A 14221-nucleotide genomic window follows, 5' to 3' on the forward strand; every position below is an offset into this window, starting at 1 on the left:
GTAATGATGATGGACCACCATGTATTTGGTATCGATGGATTCAGAAGACCCTAAGCTACCATAAGCATGCATGCAATATGTTTATGAAGGAAGTATGAGTGAAATTGTACAATAAACTAGAGAATTTCAAAAACGAAAATTAGATTTTTTTTTGTCTTTTATTACTGAAAAACACACAATATAGAACAGTTTTTGAAAAAAAAAAATTTTTTCAAACTCTTTGCTTGACAGAAATGTGTTATTGTTTAATCAAATGTGTAAAGAACAATTAAATAATTAACTTTTTTTACAAACAGTCCTAGGCATGCCAGTGAGCAAAGCAAGGCCAGGAGGTCTTGTTGTACACTTTGCTTGCCTTGCAGTGCTCACAGTACTTTCTGACATCTGCAGGCTTGTGTGCAGGGTTTGCTGGGTCCAAGGGACAATGGGTAGGGGTGTGCGGCGAGTTGTCCTGTCTGCATCCTGCATCAGAGCAAATACACAATCAAACTGGAAGCTTTTTTTGTGTCAAAATTCAATGTAGAAAAAATAACTCCTATAAACTCATGTAACCCTATGAAACTCCACTGTACACTAAAAACACATTTCACCTCTCTTGACCTGAGCAGTTTACTTAGTTGAGTAAGTCAGTCTATTGAAACAAATTGCACACCACTCTTGAACTGAGTTTACAGGGAAAGAGTAGTATGGTACACTAAAACAAATATTTCATGCCTCAATCGCTATCTGACTAAAAATCCAAAACATATACATACTCAAGATGTATGATATAATAAATTATAATGATAAAGAGGTTATTTGAAGTTACATACCAGTCCTCAAATGGATCTTCCCCATCCTGGTAAAATACTTCGTCATCTGTGTAAAAGCTGTCTGCTCCAGATTTCCCCTTGTCACTTTCCAGTAATTGTTCCAGAGCTTGTTCTGCCCTAGATCTTTTACTGCTTGCAATTTTGATAAAACAATTCTGTAATAATGCTATATCTCTCTTGAATTTATCTCTTTGTGCTCGCTAATACTTCGATCGTTCTCTGTAACACTCCGATTTCTTTCTGCTTTCTCCACCTCATGCTGATTCTCCGATCGGTTATTGATTACACCTGGCTGGAGGTCGTTTTACTATAGTCCAGCCCAGCTTTAACAAGGCTACAGCAGAGCTACAGAGTCCTCTGAATGGCTAGAATAAATCATGGTAACCTTCCTCTGATTGGGTTAGAAAAATATTCCTCCCAGCGGTTTTTACATTGGTTGTTGCGTGTTGAATCTGCCTAACATAATAGTTTTCATTGGCCTGTTTACGCAGTGGAATTGCGCAATAAGGGAAGCGTGTTTAATATACAAACTGGATACCGCTGTTTTCAGTGGAATCTGAGGAAGACGGCAAAAAAAACCGCATCTCTCTAGCATTAATAGTTTTTGAGATAACTACACATTTGTAAAAGTATGCCATTTTGGGCGGTACCGCCCAATCCGTCCCCAGAGGGTTAATGTGCTAATGAAAGGAAAGTGCGCTTTGTTTTGCGCCATTCAAGTAGTCTACCATCTGCACCTAAATAGGCTATGTAACCTGATAACTATACGCAAATAGACCTATTAATGAAAAAAAAAAAGAACAAGAAAAAATAGAACCTGAGCCTGTCGCTCACAAACTATGCATTCACTTTCCCTTAAGGTTACGGTGTAGGAAAAGGATATTGTCCACAGTCCCAGGTTTAAGTTGCGTTCTCAGTTCTTGAATTACAAATCCAGCTGTGGAAAAGTCTTTCTCACAGCACTTGAGGAGCGTAAACAAAAGTCGCACTGTCGCAGAGGTGGTGACGTGATGGGTCAAATGTCATATCATTGTTGCGTATGAGTAATGGTAATTTAGACATACAAATATTGCACATATTTGTCATCCGCGCTACTACCCAGCCGCAATGAGTTAATTATCTGCCTGCATTCCCACACGTGAATTTTAGGAATGTCAAAATCCACCCGTTTCAGCCACTTTTATGCGGGTATCCACGGGTACCCGCCCGTAACAGGACTTTACAATGTATTTGTCAATGAATTAATTATTCGAGAATAGTTCAAAAACACTGATTCATCCAGTAATGTAACAAGTAGGTTTATCATTGATTCAAACAACTTTTTCATAATTTTTATATTCAAAATTGGTGTATTAAATATATTATATACACACTACCAGTCAAAAGTTTTTGAACCGTAAGATATGTAATGTTTTTTAAAGAAGTCTCTTCTGCTCACCAATCCTACATTTATTTGATCCAAAGTACAGCAAAAAAAACGTAAAAATAAATACTATAAATCACTACTAATCACAGGAGCACCTTTACTGACGAGAAAAGTACTTACTTTATTCTTTTTTTTTTTCTTTTTTTTGAACCAAGATGGCGGCGCGTCCACACGCAGCGGCTTCTCTCTGTCCTGACAGAACGGTGTTTTCGTGTTTTTTGTCTTGTGAGTCGCAGTGTTTTTGTACGTCGCCGTCGCGTCTACCTGTCTGTAAGCGCAAATACAGTAGTGAGTTTCTGCTCGATGTCGGCAGAACCGCATTTTTACAGTTAAACTCCGCGCACGCAGAACAGCTGCGGGATCTCGGTCTGCTAAGGAGGCCTTCACCATCACCGACCCCCACTATTGCATCTCGCCCACAGCTGAGGCGTCACAAGCGGTGTGAGAGGAAGCAGAAGAGGGGTAAACGTGGAGGTATCCGGGCTAGGCTAATGGCTAACCCACACAAGCCATCTATCCCCACCATCGTACTCGCTAACGTACGCTCGTTGGACAATAAACTGGACTACATTCGATTACTACGCTCAACTCAGAGGACTGTAAGAGACTGTTGTGTTTTTGTGTTCACGGAAACATGGCTCAGCAACAGCATTCCAGACTGCGCTATTCAGCTCGACCAGCTGACGTGCTATCGAGCGGACAGAGCTCTCGTCGCTGGAGGAAAAACCAGCAGCGGCGGACTTTGTGTTTACATCAATGACGCGTGGTGACGCGATACTGGTGGAGTTCATGATTATTAAGTGCCGGCCGTTCTATCTGCCGGGGGAATATACACAGTATAGCAGTATATTCCCCCGGCAGATAGAACGGCCTGGTGGTTCAACATCATCAGCAACAGGAACGACGCACTAAATGAACTGTACCAGCACATCAGTGAGCAGCAGACAGCACACCCCGATGCTTTTCTCATCATAGCTGGGGATTTCAACCATGCTGACCTAAAGAGTGTGTTTCCAAAAATACACCAACACATTAACTTTCCAACACGAGGTAATAACATTTTGGACTTTGTTTACACCACACAGAGAGGAGATAACAAAGCCCTCCCCCTCCCCCACCTCGAAGCCTCAGACCACATCACTTTCATGCTAATGCCTGCATGCAGACCACTCATTAAAGTCGCCAAACCAGTTTACAAACAGATTAAAGTGTGGCCAGAAGGATCATCAGAGGTTCTTCAAGACTGCTTCAACACAACTGACTAGGACATGTTTAAGCAGGCTGCCACATGCAATAACACCACTGACCTCCAGGAGTACTCAGAGACTGTCACTGCCTACATCAACAAGTGTATTGATGATGTAACGGTCACAAAAACCATCACTGTCCGGGCTAACCAGAAACCATGGATGACAGGGGAGGTCTACAGACTCCTGAAGACACGGAACGCTGCCTTCAGAGCTGGAGATGAGGTGGGCCTGAGAACAGCTAGGGCCAACCTGTCCCGTGGCATCAGAGAGGCTAAGAGACAGCACTCCAGGAGGATAGCTCATCAATTCAGCGACAGCAGAGACACTAGGAACCTGTGGCAGGGGATACAGACCATTACGGACTACAAGCCCCCACCACGGACCTGTGACAGCAACATCTCTCTACTGAATGAGCTGAACACCTTCTTCGCTCGCTTTGAGCAACAAAACAGCACCCCTGCACAGAAGACTCCACCTACTCCCGGCGACCAGGTGATGACGCTGACCTCAGACAGCGTGAGGAGATACTTCAGCAGGATCAATGCATGGAAAGCTCCGGGTCCTGACAACATCCCTGGGCGTGTACTGAAAGACTGTGCAGCAGAACTCACTTATGTCTTCACAGACATTTTCAACATCTCACCGAGTCAGGCTTTTGTTCCCACATGCTTCAAAACTACAACCATCATTCCAGTTCCAAAGAAGCCATCTCCATCCTGCTTCAATGACTACCGCCCTGTTGCATTTACCCCCATCCTCATGAAGTGCTTTGAACGGCTAGTCATGCAACACATCAAGTCTGCCCGATTTCGATTGCCAGTCTGACTCTCTAACCATTAGGCCACGACTTCCCTAAAGGAACGGCTGGGATTCGAACCCAGGATCTCCTGTTTACTAGACAGGCGCTTTACCCAACTAAGCCACGGTGCCAACTTCGGTCCAACCGGTCGACCGATTATGCCATCGCCACTACCCTCCACTCAGCACTCACACATCTGGACAAAAAGGACTCATATGTCAGAATGCTGTTCATAGACTTCAGTTCAGCATTCAACACAATCATCCCTCAACAGCTCATTTACAAACTGATTCAGCTGGGGCTCAACACTTCGCTGTGCAACTGGCTGTTGGACTTTCTGACTGGAACACCTCAGGCAGTACGGGTCGGCAGCAACACATCCAGCACCATCACACTGAACACTGGGGCCCCCAAGGATGTGTGCTGAGCCCCCTCCTCTTCACTCTGCTGACCCATGACAGCACACCTTCACACAACTCCAACCTCTTTATTAAGTTTGCAGATGACACGACTGTGGTGGGTCTCATTAGCAACAAAGATGAGACAAACTACACGAGTGAGGTGAGCCGCCTGGCCAAGTGGTGCAGTGACAACAATCTCTCTCTGAACGTGGAGAAGACAAAGGAGATTGTTGTAGACTTCAGGAGAGCACACATTCAGCACGTTCCTCTGACCATCAGTGGTGCGACTGTGGAGAGCGTGAGCAGCACTAAGTTCCTGGGTGTGCACATCACAGAGGACCTCTCCTGGACTGAAAACACTGCAGCACTGGCCAAGAAACCACAACAGCGTCTCTATTTCCTCCGCAAACTGAGGAGAGCCAGAGCCCCGGCCCCCATCATGTACACCTTCTACAGATGCACCATCGAGAGCATCCTGACGAGCTGCATCACTGTGTGGTATGGCGCCTGCAACGCGTCCTGCCGAAAGACTCTGCAACGCATAGTGAGAGCAGCTGAGAAGATCATTGGTGTCTCTCTCCCCTCCCTCCAGGACATTTATGGAACCCGTCTCACCCGCAAAGCCCTCTGCATCACAGGTGATCCCACTCACCCATCACACAGCTTCTTCAGTCTGCTGCCATCAGGGAGGAGACTGCAGAGTCTCCAGGCCAGGACCAGCAGACTGAAGGACAGCTTCATCCACCAGGCTGTCAGGAAGCTGAACTCCCTCCCGAACTTGCCCCCCCTCCTCTCTTCTGCCACAGGCTCCACTGAACTCAGTCCTGCATTACACATAACAGCCATTACAAAAATATAAACGATCATGAAAGCAAAAACATCCATTGCGAACTATTTATAGGGTTAGATTGTGGAAGATGCTCTCCTTAAGAAACAACAGGGTGATGATGAATATTCTATATTATTAACAAAGGAAACGTAAATTAAATGGAAACTATTGCAAATGTAGATACATCAGAAAAATAATAAAAATAAAAATAATAATAACAATAATAATAATAATAGAAAGGGAGTCATCTCGTCTTACTACTGGGTTAAACTTAAACCAGCTGACATTGTATTTTTGCAGAATGTTAAAAATGTTTGAAATAAACGTAATTTTGTAAAAAAAAAAAAAAAAATAATAATAAAAAAAATTTGTTTGCGGCCAGCCAACGTAGAACATACGTGGACATTATGCAAATGATTTACTCTGTGACATGCAGCCATCACGGAAGTGGAATTCGAATTCAAAAACTGACTCATTTATGCTGTTTAGAGTCAGTTCATTCATTTGGGAGACAATTACTTTATTTACCATGCATTTTCAGCTTTACAACAATGTCTTTTACATTTACACACAGCAACATTATTATTTTAGTGGCATAATAACAGCACTTTCAACAGTCGAACATGTTATGAGTGCTTCTCTTCATTTGGAATGCAACAGAAGTTGAGCAGTTTATTCCGCCAAGAGGCACTGAGACAGTATCTTGTCATTGGCTAATAGCATCTCTCATCTTGTGCATCTGCCAACTGGAATTTCTGCCTGTGTTTGGTGATGGTCCAGACCAAGAAGCAGAACTCCTTCCAAAACGATATCCATGTGGGGCACAGAATACAATCGTATTACCAAATTACTATGAGCAGTGCATGAGTCGGCATTGGCTTAAATACCAAAACAGACGAACGGGGAAATGAAAAACCTGTGGTGTCTAAATTACGCATACAGAGCAGAAGGACACAAAAACGGTGGTGAATTTTCTCAGGAGGAGTGGCTAATTCTTGCACACAAATGCTTGTTTTGTGCATTTGATGGCAGTTGTAATAAAACATGCATGCTACTCAACAGAGGAAGAGGCCAGTAAACAAGGACTATCATCACGTTTTTCTCCCTCCTGTGGAGTGATGCAAGGGAGAAATAGAACCAGATGGAGAGAGAGCATAAGTGGGAGAGCGAGCTGTGACTGCTTCTTGCAGATCCTGCTGTTTATCCACCAGCCTGCCTCCACACTGCTCTCATTCAGTCCGAAACAAAGCCCGATGAGCCAAGACGCTCTGCTAGGACATGCACTACAAAACAGGAACACCAGAGGGGACAGAGAGAGAGGAGGACAGAGAGGACTGAAAGACCGAGACACCATACCTAAACCAAAGAAAACGCAACTCTGAAGGAAACTAGCAGCGAAAAAGAAAAGAAAAACAACATGCAACACTCTCAAATGTTTCAACAGCAGGTACACGGAGTCACTCAGTTGCACTGAGTCATGCCGAGTGTGTTTTCTCGGCCCTGACACCTCAGATAATGAGTAAGGAAGTCTCAGAGGACGTGTTCTGTCATTGGCTATGCCTGTGGGGTGACTACCAAACTCAGCGTCGATTCAGCAGGGCAGCTGTGCACTGACTAAACACAAGTAAAAGCATTATGAAATTGCTTGACAACAACATGGGACAACAACTGATTGTTGATTATACAGGGATTTGACAGAAATGTGACAGTATGCGGAAATTTGTGCGCAATAAAAAATTCAACTAGAGCTGCAACAACTAATCGATTAAAATCGATTATTAAAATAGTTGACAACTAATTCAGTCATCGATTAGTTGCTAAATGTGTTTTATGTCACGTGCTTCCCGAACTGCGTCTGCAGCATTCAGCGAGATGGTGGAGACAGATGGCAGTGGAGTAAGCTTGAGAAAGAAAAAGAAAGAAAAAGAAAAAAGCGGAAGATAAAACTAATCGAACAAAGTCATCCAAAGTGTGGGAGAACTTTACTTTGAGCCTTCAAAAAAGAAGAGTAACCTGTATACTCTGCACTACTGAACTGTTTAACTGTTTAAGACTTTTTTTTGTGCAGATTCTCCAGTACAATGTTGTTTGCAAATGTTTAGTCATAAAAGCTAATAACATTGCTTTTTAACAGTTAACATTTAAAGATTTACAAACATGTTCTGTGATCAGTTTGTCGTTTACCAGTTCATAATTCAGTCTTGCAGCCTAATTATGACTGAATGAGAGAGGTAAATGTGTAAATGTATTTGAAATGCACTTTCTAAGTATTCACTGCTCTTTTTCACACAGCAGGTTTTTTGTGTGTGTCAATTTTTTTTTTTTTCTGGACACCCTTCTGATGGATTTTACTTTAAAATGTGAGTTCCATTCAGGTTTCATGCCGCTGGCACTTTATTTGAAGGATTGTTTACAATTTCACAGCATAAGCTATAAAGCTGTTTCCCAGGTATAAGTTGTGTGTTTACAGGAAAAAAATAATAAAATGCAATGTACTGCAAATTTATTCTGTTTTATTCTTATTCTTTGTGAAAATATTTTCTGAAAGATTCCTTAAGCTTTGTTGGGGATGTTAAACTACTTTAGGAGCCCTAAGGACTGACATGGTGAAAACATTATTTGAAATCTCCTTGTGAAATTTGCTAGAGTATGGGTCGGCGTTTTGATTGCAGAAGAGTTTGACAAAGGATTACTAACACATAATAAAACAACTACAGGTATATGTTTGATGAGGATCTGACCATGCAAAATGGTTAAAATCTCTAAAAAGTCTATGTTGAATGAAAAAATGGGCAAAACTAAAATATAAGTACATAAACAGATTAATCGTAAAAATAATCGACAGATTAATCGATTATCAAAATAATCGCTAGTTGCAGCCCTAAATTCAACTCTTCACGTGATCTTGAATATCATGAGCATGTGCTATAAAACGTACTGTAAATAACCAACAAATATATCACTCCGGCAGTGACACTACACTGTAAAAAAAAAACGTAGATTCTACGGTAAAACGCTGGCAGCTGGGGTTGCCAGAATTCCACCGTAAAGTTACGGGTAAAACATTTTTTTCTTTTACGGTTGGTAGCCATTGTCATTGTTGTTTCTACGGTTAAATCTGGTGCTTGAGTCAATGATTTACTGTAAAATAAAAAGTATTAACTTTAGGAAAAAACAATTTTTTGGTTTAACAGTTTTATACCGTAAAAATAGTTACACTGTTGTAGGTTTAACGGTTTTACTTTATATTTACAGTTTAATACCATAATTTAATTGATATAATATTTATATTCGAACTTATTGAAGCACTGAAATCTATTTTGTACCTTCGTATTACACTGGTAACCACCAAAAGCAGGTGGTGATGAGAGAGTCACGTGGTGAAACAAAGCCCATCACAAGCAGCTTTTAAATAATAAGATATATAGAAGTTGCATGGTGTCATTCACACAAGCACTAAACACCATCATGGTGAGACTCATTAAACTGAAATATGCAATAAACATTAATTTAACAACATTTTATGTAACATACAAACCTAATAAACATAACAGATGAGAAAAAATTAAGGAGAAACATAGTTATTTCAAAGAAAAAACATCAAATGCAAACAAAATTTGAAATGCAACGCAGAGAATTCTAGGAACGTAAGTTTACGGTTTTTCCCTGTAAAGTTTACAGGAAATTACCGTTAACCAGTAAACAGGTTTGTACTGTAGCATTTTCACAGTTTTTTACCGTTAAAATCACAGTCATTTTTTACAGTGTAACTTCAGCTGAAAACACTGCACTGGGAACAACGCCGCCGTTTCGAGCCCGGTTTACACCGCCTTTATCCACGGAGCTGCTTCGGATGATATTAAACTTTATTGCGTGTTGTACACACACCAGGGATGGAAGTTAACTTTTTTGTCCACCGACCGGGTGAAACAGTATGCTATTTTTATTGACCCGCCACGGTGGCCGGGAGGTGAAGCGAGTTTACCCGTCACAACACAAAATCACCCGCATCTGGCTGGTGGCGGGTGCTAATATCCATCCCTGTTGCAACCATAAAAATAATTAGGCTACACTTGGGGGGCATAAGTGCTCTTAAACAAGCATGTCAGTGCAGAGCCTTGTAGCAAAGATTTGAGAAGTTTGCAAGCAGCCTGTCTCTGAGGCTAAATGAAGTCAACAGATGTATTCTCACATTCCTGAGTACAATAACAAAAACTGCGTAGAAAAACATTTACAGTAATCCACGCATTTCACAGTCATCTTTGTGTGTTCTTACATGCAATTACCATTAAAAAAAATACCCAACCCAACTAGGGCAAATTTATTTACAAGCAGGTACTTGACAGGTCTCTCTGTCTTAAGGAGGTAAGCCACCTGTTCTTAACACACACATCTTCCCTTAACATTCATTCAAATCCCAAATGATGAAGTAAGAGGTACCTTTATTTGCAGACAAAGACATTTTTTTTTTCTCTGGGATTTTAAGCGAGCACATTACAGCTCAAACCCAGACTGGATAAGACTGCTCAACTTCTTAATAACTAGCATGCATTTCCTTGAAACTAGCAGTAAGACTGCTAAGCTTACATAAGAAATCAAATCTAAACCAGGCAATGTTGTATACTGTGTGGGATCAAGCTGCATTTGCTTCAAAGTGTGCCCCTAATGTCACATACAGTGATTGCAGCCTGCAGAGGCATAGTCATTTACTCCCCATTTCAGCACAGCTCACCACCCCTCTAAAAATGTAGTAACTATAACAAACATTTGTTGCATACACAAATTTATGAATTAAAAAAACATCTAATGCTCTGTCAGCATCACCACGCAAAAACATACTTGCAACACTGCACTGACAAATCTGGCAGTTGTAATGGCCATAACTTACAATGATTGATATTGACAAAACTAATAATAATAATAATAATAATAATAAATATATATAGAACCCCTGCCAAACCACAATTAAAAGTTTAATGGATTTCAGAGTTATAATGGGAATAGTATTGGTTTTAATGTAAACTATAATGGTGTTTATTTGATGGATTCTATTGGTGGGATGTAATCTGGCAGATGGCAACCAATAGAACAATACTGCTAAAAACAAAAAAGGAATTTTGTAATGGTTTAATGGAAAATGTAAGATTTTTTTTTCAGCAGGGTAATGATACTGTGCTGCACATTATTTACAATATTGAGCTGAAGCTTGACTTTGCAAATTAAAAAAATAAAAACAACATCAACAAAAAAAAACCATGTTTTATTTTACATATTTCCATTATCTTTTTTATTTAAGGCATGTATTTGGGAAAATGGTTAGGCAGACGCAGCACACACCACATAGAATAAAAGTATTGTAGGCAAACCATCATCCTCAGTCATCTCTCCTTACTCCGTTTATGTGGTAAGTAAAATGTTATGTACTGTAATGTAGCAGGCAACCGTTAGCAATAGTTTGCTGACATAGTAATTTTTTTCTGTAGCTATCGTCCGATGCCAATTTTGTAGACATTGCCCAACCCATTTTTGCACATCTTAGTAGCAAAAATGTCCTTGAAATATGAATACAATTTTACTTAACTAAAATATAGTACATTTAAACCGCAGTGGATGGCGCAGTGGATAAGAAACATGGCTTTGGTGTGAGAGACCCGGGTTCGAACAGTGGTTCGAATCCACTGTGAGACACCAATGTGTTCCTGAGCAAGACACTTAACCCCTAGTTGCTCCAGAGGCGTGCGACCTCTGACATATAGGGCTGTGACGGTTGCCGTGACAACTGCGTCACCGTGGTGGTCGGTTGCTACCACGGTTGTCTACTGCCACCGGCGGTAGTGCACGTGACGTCACAAACTCTATACCAAGCATAATACAAAGTTTTGTATATAAGTGTAATAGTTGCAAATTCTAAGTCTATGGTAATTAAATGACCTCAAACACAGTGTTTCCTTTAGATTGGCAGATTTGAGCGCCGGAAAATACAGTTTATGCATTCAGCAAATTAATTTAGTGTTGGGCAATGGATCTTGTTGGGAAAGCAAATACCACATTGCCGATCTGGAGTCATCTGGATTCATGTCACCCATCCGCGTTTGCACAAGTTCTCGTGATCGCAAACGCTGGCTGGTCAGGTTTGGGGAGGCTTTCTCCAAACGAGACAGCGATAAATAAAAGATGGTAACAAGAAATATGGCAACGATTCCTATTTCAAAGAGAGCTCGTGCAGATGAGGAGTTACTGAGCTTGCTTGGTGGCGGAAAAGTAAACCGGACGCAACACAACCGCGTTGCGACAGGTTTAGTCTGTCTAATGTCTATACAGGACGTTTGAACTCTGTGTCAGTACCTCACAGACCGGACGGGGATTTATCATGTCGTGTTGTGCTGCATCCAGTGTAGCATCACTGATTATAATGAGTATTTTGTCGCGCTGCGTCGCTCGCGTCCGTTAGACAGGGTGTATTTAGCTTTCTTATTTAGGCTACTTTCTTGTTTAACTGCATTATATATATAAAATATATTACATGCATGCACAGTTTAGGTCAGCTTTAATTACCTTTTTGGTAATTCCATGAATTAACTGACCACAGCGCTGCTTGCACATAGTTTATTTCGCAGTTTGATATGAAAGGATTCGCACAAAGGAAGCGCACACAAAGTGAAGTGGAGCGCGTGTCTGAAACGTCTCCTGTTCAGTCATTCTGCGACTGAATAAATTCACTTCTTGTCATGAGAAAAAGTGACAGAAGCAGCAGCAGTTGTGAGTGGGTGGCCACCCCCGCCCCTACGTTAAACTGAAATAAAAATTATCGCCTTAAAAATTATAACAAATTTTGACACTAATATATTTATACGTTAACATTATATATATATATTTTTTTTTTTTTTTTTTAATATATATAGATTTTTTTTTTCAACACCGCGCCACCGGCGGTTGTTGGTCTATGACTACCGCGGTGGTAAAAATCAGCCACCGTCACAGCCCTACTGACATATATAGCAATTGTAAGTCGCTTTGGATAAAGGCGTCGGCTAAATGTAAATGTAAACCATTCAAACAAATCGACAGCACAGGATTGTTGGAAATATTGAGAGCTCCACAAACCTTGTGACCGTATAGCAGCAAGATCAAGCATGTAGCAGCTCTGATTCTGGTCCTGTGATATCACTTTAACACTGACTGTCAATGGAGGAAGTGAGAAAATCTATTTTTGTTAAACTTTAAATAAACTGATATTAAAGTGCATGTGTTTTTTGATTACTACAATTTAATTTAATCATTAAAAAGGAGAAAAATCCAGAAAAATAAAATGTAAAAAACAAAACGTATTTCATGGGGCCCTACATCAAATTCAAGGTTGTGCATGGCACTCACTAGAAAGATTAATGAGGAATCACAGAGGCCCTGCTTGCAATCCAACTGCAACAACAAAAAACTAACACACTAACCAAAATACAGGCAGGCAACCTTTGTGGTGCTCTTATTTATATTCGAAAACACAACCAACAGTACTTTGTGTCTCAAGGATTCACGCTCTTCTGAAAATGGAAAGCAATGGCAAATCGATTTCTTTCATTTGAAGAGCCAATAGACATAAGTATCACTTTGAAGAGGAGAGCATCCCCAAAATGCTGAGTGTGTGTGAAGTCTGAGTAATAACGTTCTGTATCTCAGTAGTCAGGAAAAGTGCACAGCAATTGATTTAACTCTTGAAACATTATCTGGAATCAAATGAAGCCTTACAGAAATAAAGTGTGGAAAATGTAGCTGTCAGTAGGCATACAAACTCAGATGATAAAAAAAGAGGAAAATAAGCCATGGAGTTGTGTTACCCTTTGGAAGAAGATTAAAAAACAATGATTAGGAGAGAAACTCAACCTGTCATGATGAGGACTCCATATTGAGTTTGAGTAGAGCCCAAAATCAGAGTGAATTTTGATATCATGTCAGGGCAATTATTTGGGAAACTGTGTTGGAAATGTACATGCTGAATAAATATTAAACTAGAATTTAATTCAAATTAAACAAATAAACCACTTTTTTTTAGGTAAAATCTCATTTAAATAAAATAAAAAACATTTCAGATAAGATTATTAAAGAAATAGTTGTCTAAACAAAGCTTAAATGCTGAAAGCATTTCTAATAAGCACATTTGGGAGCCTCTGTGCGTGACAAAATGAAAGCAAAATTGTGATGCACTATGACATGGATCATTTTGCAAACGATAATACAAAATTTGGAAGTTCAAATGCACAACAACTACAAAGACATACACTCAGGACAAGCAGAGGAGGAGTAAACCATGAAATGCAGCTGCCTCACTGAATTCAATCTCTCTCTACCACACTAAAATGTATTCAATATGACCTTGAATTGAAGACAAGTTTAGTGCATTCAAATCAGTTCAGCTATTGCTTGATTGCTCAAACTCAATAACTGAGGCAGTATGTCAAGAATTTTCAATGCCTTCAGCCATACAACATATCAGGTCTCTTCCATTGAGGTAAACATGGTCAGAGACCTTTTACAAACAAAACTGATCTCAAATACAAAAAAAAAAAAAAGTTTGCAACAAGGAAGACTTTCATTCAAAAGATGAACAAACTTCTTCAAGCCAAGCATTAGGACTAAAGTGAGAGAGGAGTTTCATCTTGAAAGATTAGAAGCGCAGCTCTTTGTAGCAGCCCCTGTGTACAAGAGCTCT

General features: G+C 40.4%; 1 protein-coding gene and 1 non-coding gene across 5 annotated transcripts in view; both read right to left on the minus strand.

The window, feature by feature from the left end:
* LOC132110759 (bifunctional heparan sulfate N-deacetylase/N-sulfotransferase 2-like) overlaps window positions 1–14221 on the minus strand; it is a 136921-nt gene that overhangs the window by 114179 nt on the left and 8521 nt on the right. The window lies entirely within an intron of this gene.
* trnat-agu (transfer RNA threonine (anticodon AGU)) lies at window positions 4345–4418 on the minus strand. The gene has a single exon. It is a non-coding gene; the product is annotated as a tRNA-Thr (tRNA).

Source organism: Carassius carassius, chromosome 30 (genome assembly GCF_963082965.1).
Source record: "Carassius carassius chromosome 30, fCarCar2.1, whole genome shotgun sequence".
NCBI lineage: Eukaryota > Metazoa > Chordata > Actinopteri > Cypriniformes > Cyprinidae > Carassius > Carassius carassius.